This window comes from Mytilus galloprovincialis, chromosome 13, assembly GCF_965363235.1.
Source record: "Mytilus galloprovincialis chromosome 13, xbMytGall1.hap1.1, whole genome shotgun sequence".
In the NCBI taxonomy this organism is placed as follows: domain Eukaryota; kingdom Metazoa; phylum Mollusca; class Bivalvia; order Mytilida; family Mytilidae; genus Mytilus; species Mytilus galloprovincialis.
The window spans coordinates 60,490,291-60,510,053 of record NC_134850.1 but is presented as its reverse complement, the minus strand read 5'-3'; the positions used below and the strand labels follow the sequence as shown (position 1 = coordinate 60,510,053).

The 19,763-nt window shown below is 45.0% G+C and overlaps 1 long non-coding RNA gene across 1 annotated transcript in view; it reads left to right on the top strand.

Annotated features, from left to right (window-relative positions):
• Positions 1 to 19,309, top strand: part of LOC143056844 (uncharacterized) — a 28,091-nt gene extending 8,782 nt beyond the window's left edge. Inside the window, exons 3-4 of the long non-coding RNA XR_012972536.1 lie at positions 16,833 to 16,963; positions 17,803 to 19,309. This is a non-coding gene — a long non-coding RNA (uncharacterized LOC143056844). The remainder of the gene's footprint in view (positions 1 to 16,832; positions 16,964 to 17,802) is intronic.
• The last annotated feature ends 454 nt before the right edge of the window (positions 19,310 to 19,763 follow it).

The following is a 19,763-nucleotide window of genomic DNA, read 5'->3' as shown; positions in this document are numbered from 1 at the left end:
CTACCATGGGAAGGGCTCTCATAGCCAGTCCGGCCAGCATGGGGAGGAAGCCACCTACTTTCTGCATATTCTCCTTCAGTTGGGTGGCACTCAGCTCCAGATTCATACCACCGGAGCCTTTCTGGAGAAGCTTGGTAATCTTTTGGATTTGGCGGGTGGTGAGTAGCATCGCGTGCTCGCCTCTGAGATTTGCGTGGGAGAGGCGAATGGTGACTGGACAGCCCTTTTTGGCTGCCCGTTGGAGTTTATCAGCTTGACCTTTCGTTAAGTTCAAACCATATTCTTGGTAAGTCATTTATCTATACTTCGCGAAGATGAAAGCGTATAGTGAGATGCTCACCGCGTAGATCGATGGGGCGACCGTCTTGATCGGTGAGATAAGTCTGCATACGATTGATCGTCCTCAGAGTCACGGGTAGGTAGACTAGGTTTTTTGGATTTTGGAGGATCTTCATGCCGGGGTCGACGCCTGGGAAGAAGCTATAGATGGTGGACTGCTGGGAGCCATTGACGAAGCTACCATGGATGATATCACTATTCACCATGATGCTATTGATGCTGATGATATTGACGATGCGCTCACCCTCTCTGTAGCCATTCGTGGATCTGTCGTGAGCATACTTCTTACGATCAAACCCCAGCACGTCAGCGATGCTATTGTCGACGTCGAAATCCACTTGATAGGTTGTGGCCTGGGTGAGCGTTGCTCTCAGGGTCGCGCGATTTGCATCGATGATGATCTTTTTCTTGTGCTTGTTGAGCAGCATCTGGCGCTGAATCTCCTCATTGATGTCGTTAATGCCATAGGAGCCGGTGCTCAGGGTGATGGGAAACCAGCGACGACCGTTATTGGGGGAGTAGCGTAGGGAATTATTGGCTTCATGAATGTTGGGGATGGAGTAGTACGTCTCCAGATTCACCAAAGCCATCTCGTAGTCCTTGTTTTCACGTAGCTGCACGGGTGGGTTAAATCGGGTCAGGATTTGGCTACCGGTGCCGGATACGATGAAGGAGAACCCCTGCTTGGGCTCGGTATTGGTGGCGATTTTCCGCAAAAGTGAAGCGTCCATTTATGTAATCATCCTCAGAAGACGACGTTCATCTTTCGGCCATCGGATTCGAACTGGAGGATTCGATCGGAGATGATCAGGGCGAAGGCTTCGGTGGCGGCAGGTACGTTGCGCTCAAATTCGGCTCGGATCTGGATATCCACGGTGGATTCCTTCAAGCGCTCGGACTGATGACTCACGTCGATCACGAAGAGAGGGTAGAGATCGATGAAGTCGGAGGGATTGACGCCACCATTGCTGAGCAGACTTTCCATGCTATGGAAATGCTTGCGGAAATCAGCAGCCTGCTTGAAGACTCTGGCGACCTTATTCTGGGTGAAGCCGGCATCGTAATCCACGGCGGGATAGCGCTCTGCATTGAGGGTCACGTGGATATTTCGCAATCGGCAGTGATCGAAGACGGCAGCATTATGCGTCTGATCATTGCTCCTATCCGTCTGGAAGGCGACGATGATCCATCGAGGTTTCTCGCGTCCGCTTTTGGCAGCCAGGCGCCAGTTGAATTGAGTGGTCTGGGGCACGGCTATGGAATCGCACTGTCTCATGCGGAATCCACAATTGATCTTGGACTTACTCTGGATGGTCTTATAGAGCCGCAGCTTGTCTTGATCGGAGGGGGTGACGTGGGGGACGAACCACGATACCTTGCTCAAGACTACTTTGGCTACGTCGTTGACGGCAGCGGCTCTCAGCACTGCATTGGCATCCGAATCGCGCACCAGAGAGAGCTCGTGCTTGAATCCATAGACGATCTTTTCGTAGTCGGCGGCAAATCCAAAGATATGCTTGAGGGGAATGGCGAAGGAGAATGACCCCTTGGCAAGGGGTTTGGTGATGATATATCCATGCCGAGCTGCGAATCCGGTATTTTCCGCCTCGGCATCGGCCGTGGAATCTTTGAACCATAGCTGGTTGAGTCCCTGGGATTTGGAGAAGTCGTCGGGGTAGGTGAGCATCCCCAGCATGGTAGTGGCGACGCCTGGATCGTTCAGATGCTCGACCTGCTGGCCGGAGAGTCGGTAGCTGATGCTGCGGAAGAGAAACATCACTCCATTATGAGCGAGCGATACGAGATCACCGTTGACGTAGGCGGTCCCGTCGTTTTTCTGAAGCTTGCCTTCGACTAAGAGGTAGCTCTCGGCGGGATGGAGAAACTCGTCCTGGGTCTCGATGTTAATGCGGATTTCGGCACCGGCATTATTGAGCTGGGCACCGGCTTGGGGCTCATATTCGTGGACCTGATACTCCTGGAGACTTTCATCGAAGGTCAATCCTTCAGTGATGGAGAGAATTTCAGCCATTGCGTATTTATTTATAACGCTGGACGAAGTCGTGGATGGTGGCGATGCCAGCGCCTGAGATGAGATTATTCAGGCGTGCTTGCTGCTGCGAGGTCCTTTGCTTCGGGATCTTGCTGGGGGCGTGTTGCTTTGGGATCTTGCTGCGGCGCGATACTTTCTCTACGACGTGGTCGACGGCCTTGGAAGCTCCCTTCTCGACTCCCTTGATAGCAGCATTGGTGGCAGCGCTCATGGCTTTGCTTCCTAAGGTCTTAGCGGTGGAGGAGGTAAATACACGCCCGAGAAGCTTCGTGGCGACGTCGAATAGTCCTCGACCACCCACCACATACTTCCGACGATATCCTTGATTAATCACGAGAGGCATAATTTATTTATAGGAGCTGACGATGCAGCTGAACGTACTCGCCATGGTCGACGTGCCCCAGACGCTTCATGGCGTCGAGGATGGCCACGATTTCGTTGCGTACCCCATTATTCCCTGCCTGGTAGGCGGCGGCGCAAAGGTCGAGACGATCCAGCAAAGGGTCGAAGTCGTTGGGGAGAAATACTGCCGGCATGCCGCTGCCAAACTTATCTTGCTTATAGATGAGCGATACGATTTCCTTCCATTTATAGCTCTTATTTGCTTTGGGGGTTTTCGATAGGATGGAATTTCCTTGATACATGGCACCTGATGCTCGTAAGATCTCACCATAGGCCTCCAAATCCTCAGGGTCGTACGATTTGGGTTCTTTCATCATTAGCAACTCCCATAAACCAGAAGTTCCTTTATAGCGCACCCCATCCACAATAATATCATCACCATCAAAGTCGGCAGGTAAATTCCCAATCTTAACGAGACCATTTTCTTCCCTCAATCCAAACGTATGGTCCGCATTCTTAGCCATACCGAGTTGGAGATACTTCCGTGCTAAGGGGTTAATGATAGTATCTTTGGGTGGTTCAATAGGAAGTGGATTGGGGGGAGGTGGGGGAAGGGCGGGCACTGGTGCAGGCAACCCCTCAATCGTTTGAGTGATCTGGGAAGCTGCTGCCTTTTGAGCCTCCACCACGGGCTTGAAGACCTTGGTGAGATCTCGGTCCAGGTCGATATTGCTGAGACGATGCTGCAGGTTGCTCGCTTGAATAGCCCGCTTCGTATCCTGCAGCTCTTTAGCGAGCGCCTCGCGCTGCTTTGGATCAGTGATCTTGATGAACGTCATTTATTTATAGCCGCATTTGGAGGTTTTGGTCGTGACGAACCCAGAATGGTAATGGGGGAATAAAATTTCTGGAGAAAAAAATCTCCGGAAATTTTTCTTACGCCGAACGCTTACGAACGCTTACGAACGCTTACGAACGCCTCCGAACGCCCCTAAGCGTTTGAACGAACGCCTCCGAACGCCCCTAAGCGTTTGAACGAACGCCCCTAAGTGTTTGATGCCTCCCGCATCGGTCTTCACCCGGTCTGCATGGATGCTTGCACTCGAGACCATTCTTCATCTTGGTATGGCAAAGTGGTTGTGGGGACCTTGGGGGATGATTAAAATGCCTCGTGCATTGGTCTTTACCCGGGTGGCATGGATGCACGCACTGACTGCCACGAACAGTTTTGATGGTGCACTGTGGCTGCGGCGCTCGTGGACGTCTCCGGCGGCGGAAAAAGTGATTATAATTCCTTCCTGCAAAATCTTCAGGATCCATACGTTGCGCGAATTTTTCAGCGCCGCATCTGCAGCAGAGGAAACCTGGGATATGCGTATAGCCGATAAACACATCATACCACTCATGCTCGCACTCAGGGGCTGGGGATGGTGGTGGGGAATCTAAAGCATTCAAATCTTCTTGATTCTCCAGAAAAAATTCTTCCATCATTCTATATATATATTAGACTACGTAGAATTCATCTAAATTGCATCGATATTTTCCCGCCGCCTTGGGGCTCGAGAGATCGATGGTCAAGAAGCCGTAGGGTTTTGACCAGCAATGGTTGCATAGCTCATCGAACTGCTCCTTAGTGAGATCGTTGCAATGATCCCGACGCAGATGATCTCGATTCTTATCGTCCTGCTTGAAGAGGCAGATGAAGTTGGCATTCTCCCGGATCGATTGCCGGGGTAGCTTGAAGTAGTTTTGGCAGAGGTAGAAGCAGTCGACGTTATTATGGCGGCCGCGCACGTAGTAGTCCTCGCACTTGCTTTGCTTGCTCAGCATCAAGTCGTCGAAGACCATGAGATTCTTACGGTTGGGATCGAGCTGGCGAGGGTCGGGCACATCATTCCCTTGCTCGAAGAAGAACGGCTCGATGCTGACCGACCGAGTCGATGGCTTCAACGTTTCAAGCGCATCGATCAGTGAGTGGGGGCACTTCTCCTTGATGGAGATGAGCGTGCGGATATCTTCCTTCGAGAACCCTTTCGCCAGCGCCCGTTGCAGCAGTTGGTAGATGGGCTGGTGAAGAGACTTCCCAAAGACGTAAAGTCGATCGTAGTCGAGCCATCCGTCGCGCAGGAGGAGGTTATTCAGCAGCGTCGTCTTGCCGCAGTCGGACTTCCCGATGATGAGGCCCCGGATCGATCGATTGGGGAGGAGGAAGTGATTGGTCCTCGTGGGAGCACTATCGCTATAAGAGATATCTTCGATGTCCATTTATATAAAATAATGATCTACTGCGTGAAATGTCGTAGGAAGACGGATACGGTAGGATTGGAAGAGGTGATAACCAGCAATGGGCGACGGCGGAAGGTGGGGACCTGCACCGTCTGCGGGGCTAGGAAGTCGCAGTTCGTGGCGGCTAAGGGGGCTGGACTCATGAATAAGCTGATCAATCGGATGCCCGTCGAAATGCATCTGCCAGGGCATAATTTCACCGGCCCGGGGACCAACCTGAGCAAGCGCTTGAATGCTGATGGCACTCCCAAGGTCTGGTCGAAGCCCATCAATCGAGTCGATCAAGCAGCCTACCACCACGATCTCTGCTATGCCAGGCATAAGGATACGGCCGCGCGCAATTCCATCTGCGATAAGACGATGCTAGCCTCGCTCGACGCCATGCCTAATCCCACTGCACGGGAACGTATGGATCGAAGCATCGTCAGACCCATCATCGGCACCAAGGCACGATTTGGATTGGGAGTAGGAAAAAAAAAAAAAGTGCGTTGGTCGGATGAGCTAGCCGAAGAGCTGCATAAGCCAGTCCGACGCAAATTCCAGAAGCGTCGCGTAGTGGTCGGTGGAGTGGACGAGACCTGGGCCGCCGATCTCGTAGATATGAGCGCCTTCTCCCGCGATAATCGAGGCTTCAAATATCTCTTGAGCATCATCGACGTCTTCTCCAAGTACGGATGGCTGGTGCCGCTCAAGGATAAGAAAGGATCCACGGTTCGGGATGCCTTTCGGACCGTCTTCAAGGATCGCACGCCGAAGAAGCTATGGACCGATAAGGGCACGGAATTTTATAATCGTGAGGTGAAGGACCTGCTCCAGAAGCACGACGTCGAGCTCTACTCCACCGAGAATGAGGAAAAGTCGAGCGTCGTCGAGCGCTGGAATCGCACCATGAAGGAGAAAATGTTCAAATATTTCTCAGCCAATTCGACGCGCGCCTACCTCCCCGTCTTGGACGATCTCGTCCGCCAGTATAATACCACCAAGCATCGATCTATCAAGATGACTCCCACCGCTGCCAGCCAGAAGCAGCACGAGGCCAAGGTCTTCTGGAATCTCTACGGCGATCTCCCACCCATGCAGCCTCAGCGATTCAACGTTGGCGATAAAGTCCGGATCACCAAGAAGAAGGGTACTTTCGAGAAAGGCTATACGCCTCGCTGGACGGAGGAAGTCTTCACCATTTCCCAGGCTCTAGGGACGCAGCCACCCACCTATCGCCTCAAGGATTTCAACGACAAGGAGATCCAGGGATCCTTCTACGAGCCGGAGCTCCAGCGCACCGACCAGGACGTCTATCGGATCGAGAAGATCTTGCGACGACGAACCCGAGGTGGGGTGAAAGAGGCCTTCGTAAAGTGGAAAGGATATCCCAAGGAATTCAACTCTTGGATCAAGCAATCCGACCTGGAATAAGCCTCCTATCAGTAATCTTTCCGGTCCCTCGAGAGAGAGACCAGAAAGGCTATGGGGAGATTAGCCCCGGTTGGAGGCGTGCCAACCTTCAAGCGTTGTCTTGATTGAGTCAATGGAACGATCATGATCATCAATTTCGCTCACCCGTCGTCTGGACCTACTAGACTTGATCTTCTTTTCTAGGTCGTTTATCCTGGACTGCATGTTTGCCACCAGCTCCTGCCAATTCTTAGCATACCATCCCTTGGTGACCGGCTCATCTGACCGGCTTCCCTCTGGCAGATTGCGGATCGCATGCCCTTGCATATCCAAGTCGATGCTCATCTTACCACCATTGGTCGATACGCACTCTGTCCTGTCTACCTTGTCTCTGGTGGATGCCTTGATTTCCCTGGTCATCCGCTTCAGATCCATCTTCAATTGGTTGCATTCTGATTGTAGGGCTTCGAGGTCTTTCAAGATTCTTTTCAGTTGATCGTCCACCCATTCCTTTGTCACGGCATCCGCGTCGTCTTTCGGCTCTCCCAACCCGGTGATGCGATAGTCCTTCATATCGAGATCTTGGAGCATGGAGCGAGCTGGGGCTCGTCTACTTGATCCAAATTTGTCCATTTATTTACAGTGAGAATACTACGTCGTCGAAGGCCCAGCCGTCCGCCAGCAGCTTCAGCACGTGCAAGCAGAAATGCCCGCAGACCACGTCCCCACGTCGCTGCAGCTCATCGGTATTATATCGAATCTCCGGCCGTAGATAATCGACCATCTCATCGGGCGGAGGTAGGCCGTAAGAGTCGAAGTAGACTTTGAGCCCTCGGCGCTTATACCAGCAAGTCCAGTGCGTGCCGGGGCCATCGCGATCGTCGTGATTGAGGATGCCGCATTCGATGGGATTGGGGGTGGGTGGCAGGGCGTCGCGCATAAATACGCCTCTGAAGCGGGGGATTCCTAGGGCAGATGCAGCTTCCTCAAGCTCTACGTTCGAAAGGGGCTTATGGGGGAGGAGGATTCCATGCACTCGTATGTTGCTCATTTATTATTAGATCCGGTAGTGACCATGCGCTAGGGTATGGATCCCATCCGGCAGGATATACCGCTTATCGTCGTTGGAGGAGAGGGATTTCTTGCAGGATTCTAGGGTGAGGACCTGGTGGAGCCGACTGCGGATGATTTTCATCGAGCGATACTTCTCCTTGCCCGTATCCAGGCACTCCTTATAGTCAGCGAAGGTCAGATTGGTCTCGACCACGCTCTTCTTCACGCCCTTAGCCCTCTTACACTCCTCGCGATCCACCTTGAAGGCATATGCTTTCGGCCGGAGACCTACGTACTCGGTCATCGGGTGGCCGGCGCACTCATCCTTGAATTTGCCGAGCACTTTCTTATTTACGCCGACTTGGATCCCGGACGCATGGTCTGGGGCATAGTTAGACGTATCGAAGCACTGCTGCACGCTCTCCGCCATATCCTTATATACGTCTTCCGTCTGAATATCGCAGATCAGGCTATCCGTATCCGTATAGCAGATGCTGAGTCGGTCGTCATACCGAGGCTTGAGGTAATCGTAGACGAAGTCGGCCATCAGGGTCTTTGATATATCAAGGATGGAGAATCCTAAGTAGATGGGCTTATCGAAGACCAGTTTGGTGCGATGCAGATGGACGGCGGCCAGATTCTTGCTGAAGACCGTCCTACGCTTGAAGTTGGGCTTGGCCACTAGCTTCAGGGCGATCTTCTCGCTATTGACCAGTCGCACGTCCACCCTATTCCGGATATTTTCCATGGTCTTCCCGAATACCGAGTTGACCATGAGCTTGAAGAAGTCCTTCTCAAAGTCTGTGGATGCTGCAGTCCTGCAAGCCGTATTCTTCTCCACGTAAGCCCTCAGCCATGGGCTCTGGGTGAATTTGAGGACTCGGTGGATCTTCTTCAGCTTCAGCCCCCGGGCAAGATACTTCTTGAGATTCACGTAGTGAACCACATATTTCTCCTTGTCGTGGAGGTTGGCCACCAGCTTCCTGACTCCATTGATCACCATGGATTCCGGTGCGAGGGGATAATCGTTGTGACGATCGTGGAGCTCCCTAGGGTATTCGAGATCCACTTCCAAGATATATCCCTGCTCATCCTCTTCGCCAAGCGTGCTGAGGTCTGAGACTTCCGAGGGGTTAATCCACTTGAAACCTCCGGTGGGTAGGGCCCGACTCATCGCCCATCCGTAAAGATTATTCGCGTCCAGATACATCAAATAGTTGGTCGGCTTGCTTGGATTGAAATCTTGCACGTAGGGATTATTCGCCCGAGCATATCTCTGAGACGCCATGGTCAGACCCCCGCGAATCCCCTTCTCAACCATGAGCATCATATCGGGGTCGGTGAGAAGCTCAAGCTTGATATTGCTAAACTTGAGTGCGGCGTCGTAAGCTAACCCTGGCGCTGTGTAGTAGTGCACCGGATCGAGATCATATTGCTCCATGCAAATTTTGCGGAAATTCTCGAAGACGTCGGTGAGTAAGACCACGTCGGTTTCGAGATAGAGGTCGTGATAATCGCGCATGGTCTTGCATCCGAATGCCTCCCAGACCTTCTGAGCGTGAGCGTAATCTTCATCGCTGATATGCTCACCGGTGAGCGTGCTGAAGAAGGCTTCCTTGGGTGGGAGCTGGGTCTCCTGGAGCCTTTCGAAGCTATCCATATAGTCGTAGGGGTAGACTCCTTTGCGCAGAAGCAGATCTAAGTTATGGCTTTTCTGCCCGATCTCCGCGGTGGGGATATCATACCCTTCATCCATCTCCTTGACCGTGAAGGTAATATCCGCCCCAACGACTTCCTTCACCCTCTGAGAGCAGCCTTGGAGAATCTCGGGCAGCCTGGTTCGCGGAACCCCCTTCTTATGAATCATCAGTCCATCGAATACGAGCGACCCCACCTCGATCTCCTGCTCGGTCAGGTAGTCAAAGACCGCCATCAGAGCCTTATTTTCCAGGGAGCACATGACGTAATTCACGGTTGTGCCCTCGATATTGTAATTTGTTCCCCTCTTCTCCTTGGATTCGCGAGCAAGCTTATGTAGGTCAGGGTTCAGCTTGATCACTTCATCCATGATCTGCCTCATCCCCTCATAATAGTCCCGGAGCCAGGTTGGTGCGTCATGCTCGAGTTTGGCGATCTTCCCATTGATGATGGCGAGCAAATAGATTTTAGCATCGTCCCGGCTGATTCCCTCATAGGCCATCAGGTTTGCAATTAACCCTTCTCGGTCGCTGATATATGCGTCGAGCCCCATGCACTCAATGCCATTTTCGTGACAATACCAGGAGAGCAGAGTCGGATGCGCATTCTTCATATCGATATCGATCATATGATCTGCGCATAGGGTATGCCGGATGCGACGGCTGATATTCTGAAGACCGATCTTCTCGCCCGTCCAATACCTCCCGAAGCCATGGCGCTGGTAATATCGCATCGGGCACTCACCCAGGGCGTTGGTGCGGACCAAGTAATCCTGCAAGAGCGTCAGCTGAGCATCCTTATCCACCTTCTCCCCCTTGATATATCTACTCCCCAGCTCGTAGTCCTCCGGATGCGTCACGATATGCTTCAGCTTTTCCCGGTCGATCACTTCACGCAAGGTAATGCTTCGCCCATTCTCCGACTCAAAGTGTCCAATCTTGAAGAGTCCCGGATCCATCGGCTTGGCCCCAAATTCCCGCCTCATATTGGTAAAGGCATCGGCCGGCGTGGATTCTACCAGCTTCTGCAGGCTTGCCCCCATGAACTTGAAGCTATCGATGAAGCGCAGGTGCTGATAGAGCGTCTTCATTTTCCCCTTATTATCCTTGTACGAGCCAACCGCCACGCTCTTGGTGAATGAGATGTAGCGCTCCTCCGTGTTGGGGATGCAATCGATCTTGCCCTCGGTGGCCCCCAGCGCCTTGATGAAGAGATGGGCATCGTAGCCGGCCAGATTATGGAAGATGACCGGAATGAATTTCGGCGCCCGATAGTTCAGATTGCAATCATTGTGCGCGGCCCCCCTGAATTTTCCTGTGAAGTGGCAATGGTCCCTCACCCTATCTTCCCCAAGCTCCTGGTCGCAGATGAAGCACTTGGTAGCTTCCGCAAAGGCAATCTTATCTTCCTCCGTCATCGTCATGGGCTTCTTGAAATCGTTTTGCTGATAGATTTCCCGGATGTCTTTTGTGAGCCGATCCACGAAGATCTGCCCCACGTCCTCCCCTTCTTGCTGCGTGGTATAGATCACCGGCTCCTTGGCGTATACCGTTTCATCGAAGCACTTGATATGGTAGCAGAATCCCGATGGTACGTGCTTCTGGAGGATCTTGGTATGAGGTTCGGACGGTTCGCCCCCTTCTACCTTCTGCTTGATACGCTCCAGAAAGCGGGTCACCATCTGCATGATTCTGTCTACGCCAGACTTCGCTGGTTCAGGCTGGACCTTGGTCGTGAAGCACTCGAAATCTGCGTATACGACGAATGGCACCTTCATCGACCGGATGTGGTTTTGGAAGTTAATGTAGCTCCCTTCGCTCGGCATCTCGATTTTCACTGCCTTCTTCTGACCGCAATATTCCATGTGCTGGTCAAGCTTTTCTTGCCGAGTGAAGTGGTTCAGGCATCGGCGGCAGAAGTAAGCTTCCCCGTTGTGATCGCTTACCTGCGCCGTCAAGAGCCGAGAGAGATTCTTCACCCAGCAGTAGTGTCGCGTCTCATCATTAGCCACTAGCATTAGATCCACGTGCTTTGCCCCGGCATCCTCCTTTTCAGATATCCTCATAGGGTAGACCCCTCCCTCCTTCCCCATATCGAATCCATATACGTTGACCTTGATCCCCTCATTGAGCTTCTCGAACCTATCGATTCCCCGGAATGAGACCGGGAAGTCGATGCCGTCGAACCTGAGCTCGTCCGTCCACTTTTCGTACTGCTTGACCCGGTGGCTGCTCTTCTGATCCACCTCCTCGTGATGGAGGGCTGAGAGGATCGCCCATTTGAAGCACTGCTGATCCTCATTTTTCACGTTGACTATTGCCTTTTTGGCAGCAAGCTTCTTAGGAAGTGGTATATATGAGCTTCCCTTCAGGGGCTTGTGCTCATTCAACTGAATCTCCAGCTTCTCGATGTGTCCAAAGGTCCATCCACTCCCTTTAGCATTGAAAGCCTCCATGCTTTCCTTGATCTTATCCTCCATCTGCGCTATCTCTTCGTCCAAATCTGACGACTCGAGGATTACCCTCGAGGCCGATCGGAATATTGGATTGGCGTAGTTATTTTCACTGGTCGCCGGGATAATCCTTACCATCTCCACGTGGAGTAGTATTTCCACTTTCAACCCTTTCTTTTCCACCAGCCCCTCCGAAATCGTGCTTCGGATTTTCCCCCAGCTTAGCCTTATGAAAGTCTCCACGTCCAGCTGCGTCTTTGGCTTGATGTCCACCGTGCCAAATATCCCTCCCACGGCCTCCCGCTTATCCGCAATCTCGATCTGGTCGGCGGCTTCTTCAATGCTCTGCTTCACCTTCTCAGCCAGCTGATCTTTCTTCAGCCGGGAGAAATTGGTGATCCCCCTGCGCCTTGCTATCGTCTTGAGCTGCTTCCTAGTGAGTACTTCCCGACGCTTGAATTTTCGGTCGGTCGCCGACTCAATGAGCCGCACCAAATCCATCTTATTTTTCCTACTATATCCCCTCACCCCTTCCTCCTTAGCAATTTTCCTAAGTTCCCCCATGGTCTCGGTCACCCGAAATTTCCCTCCGATCGGTTGAAATGTATCGTCTTGCCGCGGGGAGTGCCTCCAGCAAAGTCCATCTTTCCCCGGTTTGCCTTTGCAAAGTTGCTCCTTCTTCCTTTTCAATGGGGTATTGCAGAATTTCTGCATTTCGGGAGATGAAGTTGGTCTGCTATCTTCGCAGACGGAATCTCCAAGACGATCCATTATAATCTTGGATGACATGATTTTATTTATACTATTAAAATTTTTTAATTTTTTAAGATGAGATGGTGACTTTTCTAAATCACCAAGCTTGTGCATAGTATTATTACTATATGATTTCGATTGGTATTTATACTACGTTGTTCCAAGGATTTCCTTGCAGAAGGTAGAGAAAATTTGCATATCGCCAAAATAATTTGCAAAATTTCCCCCTGCATACCTTTGAACCCCAACAAAAATTACTGAAATCTCATCAGAAGCATATTTTAATGATTCTGGTAGGTTCTTTCTCCTTTCCTTGGTCTCTGGTGCGAAAATATCTGCAAAGAACGCAATTTTTTTCCCGAAAATCAGGGGAGATAATTCACTAATAATTACGCAAGAAAATAATCTTTTCCGACGAGGTATTTCCCCGTCGAAAAAAGACCCTCCACACCCAAATAGCTTACCTCCAAGCACTTTTTCAGCATCCCCGACTCACTCCAGACCCATTTGCATCCCGGGGGCCCAAATTTGGGGTCTGATGCAGGATTTCTGCATGGAAAATGGTCTTGCGGCAGAATTCTCATTTCCTCACTACTTATAGTATGGTTAAATACTTATTTCACAAAAAGACATAATTAAATAAATTTTTAGAACTAATGTCTAGTAATCGCGATAAAGTTTCTCCCTCTGGTTTGAAACTCTATTTTTTTTTATTTTTCTGTATGTTTCATAATTATAATTGTTAGTGTGTTTTATAATTGTTAGTGTGTTTATGCACGTAGTGTTTGTATATTTTGTGTTTTTTCCTTTTTTTTTTGAAAACTGTATCTCTGTACCGAAGTTATGCAGTGCTGTTTGAGAATAAAGGTATATAGAATATATTAATAATTGTACGTTAATTATTGCATTTGCATCATAACAGTTATTTTGAAATTAATGAGTTTTTGTATTTTTTAAATAAATGGAAATGATCTAACTTGTACATTTACATCATACAAGTATAACAGTACAGTGTGCTGTACAGGGAGGTGTAGTCGTTGTAGGTTTTATATCTACGTGAATGTATGCTTTGCAACAGTCGATTCTAATTTTCAAACTTCTTCATGAAGCAGCGCTCAGAAGCAGCGACATTGTTGCTTTAAGATTCATCCTCGTCTGACAGACATCTCATTAAAATGATCTAATATTCGACCCCGTTAATTAACATTTATGTCCAAACAGACAATACAAAATCATGTTTATATAACCACATGTCTATATAGAAAACTAAGAAATGCCCGGTGGTCAAGAAAAAACATGACCTTGGCTCCCACATTATACAAGATTTATATGCACTTCGCGTGACCTTTTGATATTTCCTTGACCAGGTCATTGTAATATAATGGCCGAAGTTTTCTACGGACGCACAGACCAATTAAATAGCTGACCATAATTAGCCTATTGACCCTTTTCAACCGGTCAAGCTCAGGCCACTAAGTCTTACTTTACAAGTGTATATAAATATACATTGATACTTATATTTAAACGTCAATATTGGATGCTAATTGTGAAGAATCGATTCCATTTCATAATCTCGGACATTATCATTCAAGTATAGCAAATCATAAAGAGTAGATTTATTTCAATATTTTTATAACATGAAAAAGTAACACGAACATATCCGAATATACAAAAACTCAAGGACATTTGCTGCATTTCAACTCATTCCCCTGTAACAAATGTACATCTTCCTGTTACATATTATGGACATGCAAAAAAACTTACTTTCTAACATTTCTTCCGGAAATAAAAAAAAAACACATATAAATACGTGGGCGGATTTACTGCTATAGAGACAGTTATTTGGTGGCTGAATCTCTCCTTTGCAAATATATGAGTATCTGAGACACCCAAATCGTACAGGGCCGGAACTGGTAATAATATCTTCAGAGCCAAGCAGAAAAGGGACCGAGAACCAGTATCAGTCTAAGACGTACTGCTACAAAATTTCAATTATACTATCTTCCACTAGTATCAAATGCACTAAAAAAAATCTTTAAATATGTAATATAGACTTTGGTTTATATTTATTTTGGGAGTGTTGTTGTGATAAGTTTGATTTATTGTTGCTTGTTTAACGTGTAGTGACACATATTTCATGTATTCAGGGGGAATGTTGTTGAAACTTTTGACAAAATTTGTTTCTCATTATTGGTTTGAGTTTTTATATGTAATAATTGTTAATTTTCGTAGCTGCACGAAAAAAAGTTTTATATTACTTTCACATTCAATAGATACAGGAAGATGTGGTGTGTGTGAGTGCCAATGAGACAACTCTCCATCCAAATAACAATTTAAAAAAGTAAATCATTATAGGTCAATGTACGGCCTCCAACACGGAGCCTTGGCTCACACCGAACAACAAGCTATAAAACAACCCTGTATACTCTCTGACGTCTATTTATTGTACAGAATTTGGTAAGTATTTTATTCAAACTATTGTGATCTACCTCCTGTAAAAAGGATTTTTCAGATACCAAATCATAATCAGTAACTGTTAACTGTGCTATATTTGGCTGAGTGTTCATGAACCAAAACTACATTATCTCTATGAGTTCAGATTTCAGATTTTGACTTCCACTCTTATCATCAAGGACAATTCCGCATATAGGTACTAAAATAGATAAGACGGACTTTCACAATACCGGATTCACGTGAACACTTTTCAATAACAGAAAAGGTCAATCTTATCAACTCTAAATGTCTTAGTACCGAATTTGTTTCCAATTTTAGAACTAATTGCAAATAAAGGGAGGCGATTCTTATTAAGGAATAAGTGAGCATGGACTGTCAAATGTTCGATTTTAATTTCGTAAAATCACTTTTAAACACTCCTCTGTTAGAAATATTTCCGGTTTTATCAATGAGGGTGTAATTTGGGATAATGCCGTTCTGACCGTTATATCAAACTTCAGTTTTAATTAGATTGTGGCGGAGGAAGCCAATGTACTCTTACTCAAACTTATACCTTCAGTATTGACGTATTGAAAGAAAAATATTTCATTCCCATAAATAAATGTTGTTCTTTTCTATTTCAATATACTGCAAGGGTCAAGCATGTTAAGGCATGTGCATGCTTTCCGTGTATTATCAGACATTCCAGCTAAAAATGAGTTCCATGGCGTACAGTAATATATGATTTTTAGAAATTTCCAGTTGACCGTCACTTCCACTGTGGTAAACTCAGCAATGACTGCATTTTTGATATTGTCATTTTTATCAAAGTTAGGTTGATTTTGAAGCATTTTTTTATTTAGATTTTTGCTGATTCTTTTTCTTTGGAATTGCAAAATTGTAATTGACAACTATAAGTTACCAATAAGAATTGGGGGAGGTGGGGTGGTTCTAGCTTAAAATCTTAGAATGTAACCACATTTTGGTACCATGCCCTTGTAAGAATTAGGAGCCTTAGAAGAATTTCTAAACATGACTGGAAAATAAAACACGGGAAAACCTAAAATCTAATGATGAGGTTTCCGTCATTCTGAATTAGAAATAACAGGTCTTTTATTCGTGCGTTTCTGGTATATCGAGAAAAATTCGGTTAAAAAGATAGCCTATGACGGAGCTAATTTCTAGAACATTTCAAATTATATCTTGTTACATGTATATACCAGAATAGGACAAGGAAACGAATGTTATATTCGTGCATCATTATACATTTTGAACTTAAATCGACGTAAAGTAAAGTAATCTTCATTAAGAGACGTAATAATATGAGCGGGTTTGTGGTTGCCATGTTTTCACCACTGCATGGTTCGTTGGTAGTCTAAGATTGGCACTTCAGAATTTGAAATTTATCAGATTTTTTCATTTTAAAATGTTATATGGAACGAGTTCAGTATTAAAATGTAAGCATGATTATATCACATCAGCAAGGTTATTAGAACTATTAAAAATTAGGTCAGATAATAAGCCAATCAATTATAGAACGTTAAAACAATCAGTGTATATATGTATGTATGTCGAGCAATCAATAAAACAAAAGACAAATAGACCAAATCGATCTGTATATTTACATAAACCGAACAAGTTTTATTGACGGTATGCCAAATATGCCATTAAATTCTATGGCAAAGAGATTCCGATATCAAAGTCTATTGTTCCGGGTAACATTGGGGTATATTTAAACAACGTTGTTCAATGATAAAATATTCGGTCAAGGTTTAAGGATTGTGTTGAATTCTTGCCCCATATTTATCAAAATATTACAGGATTATACTGGTTACAAGGTTATTTAATGGTCATTTAAACAGCTGACCATCTTCTTATTTGCGTCAATAGATTAGAGTACATTAAATACATGTGGCATGACTTTTTGTTTGTAAACAAATCCTTCACAATACTATTCAATGTCCATTTTGTCACAAGTACTTAGAGAGGGAGTGTTGGCTTATTTATTTGTGCTAAGTGTTTATTTGGCAGGTGAAAGTTCACAGACATGGTATTGCGAACTTTGTGCTGAGTGCATTCATATTTGGGTACGAGGAGGAAAAGGGGAGTGGTCAACTCAGAAATATCAATTACTACAGAAGTGAGGAGTTTGTAAGAGAGATGTATAATGTTAAAATCTTTAACCATGTGTTGCATAGATATAAAAAAAAAAGACGTGGTATGATTGCCAATGAGACAACTGTCCACAAGAGACCAAAATGACACAGAAATATACAGTCGAAGAATTCTTATAAAAACTATATTGAATATAATATCTTTTTCAACTTTCATATCTGATTTTCTGATTTGTTTCTATTGCGTTTTCATTTTACATATATAGAAGTTTTTTTTTTTGTTTTTTTAATCCCCGCCATTTTAAAGCCTCAAATAATCAGATACTACATATATATATGCATATACGAATCTCGTACTTATATTTATATTGACACATTGTATTATTGTTTAAATCTTTCTAATTGGTTGACAGTTGAAGAGGTGTATGCTGCAGAGTTTTACCTAATTGCGTAATAATAATGCGGGATATACATTTGAACGTCAATGAGAAAACAATCATAAGAGCATAAGAAGTACAGCATTTTTTTTTTATTCCCATTGAGTGCCATAAAAGAATACGCAATGTTCATCTTATTACGTAACATTGAAGGGAGGTAAAAAATTGTACTGATCACACTGTCATATCTACAAATATATAAGTGTTGCTTATTCTTTAGTTTTCTATGTTGTGTCATGTGTACTATTGTTTCAATTCAATTCTTTATTACTTTAAACACATTATGCTTATCAGTGCAATAAATACAGATACATTTTTATAGCACAACATAATATAATACATCAGAGAAGCAAATACATATCAAGTATTGACCAATAACAGTTCGGTCCTATGATTAAGTGCATTTAGACAAGAATTTACACAAATTACGCAAATCTTTTACATTTTCAGTGCTGAGAAGTTGCACTAATTTGAAGACGATGGACGTCTATAATAACAAGGTTTAATAAACTGTCTCCTTAAGTCTCTATAGCATTCACATTGTAAAACAAAATGGAATTCATCTTCAGTGATATTCAAAGTACAAAGAGTACACTTTCTATCTAACCTATTTACTCCATGATAACGGCCTACTTCAACAAACAAATTATTAGAAGACAATCTAAGGCGAGTTAAATACACTCTAAAATTCAGATGTTTTACTTTAGTTAGATAATTCTGTAAACATACATTATAGACAATATATTTATACAAATAACACTTAGATGAAACGTTCAGTTGATCATTCAAAGTCTGTTTTGTTTGATAATATATCCTTGTTTTTACAAATAATAATAAATTTGTATCAATAAATTAATCAAATTGTCTTGGTTATACCAGATCGCATTTAAACCTAGTAAGTTAAATAATAATTGTTGTAGTTGATAAATCCAACTGCTTTTCTAATATTACAGAAATTATACAGTTGTTCCCTGTAGCAGTTTTTAAGAATCATTTGTCTGTTTGTCTTTTTCATTTTTAGCCTGGCGTTGTCAGTTGATTTTCGATTTCTGAGTTTGACTGGCCCTTCGGTATCTTTCGTCCCTCTTCTACAACGGACACTATTTAAGCTAAAGTTTATTTGAGTACTGCAAGTTAACTCTAGAGAGCCCTTATGCAAAATGTCAGAGAGCACATGTCATACGTACGTGCATCACAAGTATGTGGTGTGCCCAGCGTTGGTACTTTCGTTTTATGTTGAATAGTTCGACTATCGAAATCGTCTACTGACAAAGTAAATAACATAGTTTAAACGTGCTTGTTGTTGTCGGTTGCTGTCACATTGACATATACCCATGATTAATATCCATATTTGTAGACAAAAAATGTTTTCTGCGCATTTTATTTTTATATAACAAGATGTGGCTTCATGTACGTTAATCACATGTTGCAACTGAGAAGTATATAATTTAACATGCAGTACGAATATTAACCCACACATAATGCTTATCCGTATCCCGTTCGCACCCGTATCCCGTTCCGACAAGTGACCCGGATGAATCAGATCCAATAACCGACGATGTTACCTTAACCTTGATATCATGTGACCGGGTTGACGCAAGTGTCAATATTGACTTTATCAAACCTATTTACCTACTATATTATTGAACACGGTCTTGTTGTGTGATGATGGGTGCAGGATATGTAACTAGACGCTTTGTTTATAAACAAAACTTTCTAATCTATACTTTCGTAGGTAATACATTTTTATCGTGTATATTTATATCCGCTTAGTACATGTAGTATAACCTGATTATAAAGTGCACCTGTGATCTGGTATTACGAAATCAATCGGCTTTGTATTTATAACTTAATTTTTGTCGAAACGAAAGATGGAATTGCTATATTACTCATTGGTATCTTGCGGTACCTCTTACAAGTATCTAGCTGTTCTATAAATTTTTTTGTTTGCTCTACTTCTTATGGATATCTTGTGGTTCTTATTATTGGTATCTTGCTATACTGAGGACCACCCCGGGTGTAGGATTTTCTAGCTGCGTTGAAGACCCATTGGTGGACTTTGGCTGATGTTTGCTCTATGGTCGGGTTGTTGTCGCTTTGACATATTTCCCCATTTCCATTCTCAATTTTATATTTTACACTACTTATCAGTACCTAGCTGTACTACTTATGATTATTTTTCCGAACTACTTATCAATGTCTTGCTATACTTATTATTAATGTCTGGTTGCACTACTTATTGATATCTAATTGTATTACTTGTTGGTATCTTGTTGTACTCAGTATTAGTATATACGTATGTGTAGAAAGAAGACATTGAAAACTAATGTTTACTGAATGAAACATTAAGGTTAACATCGATCATTATTATTTCACAATATCCATACTAATATTTATGAGTTGAAATAGAA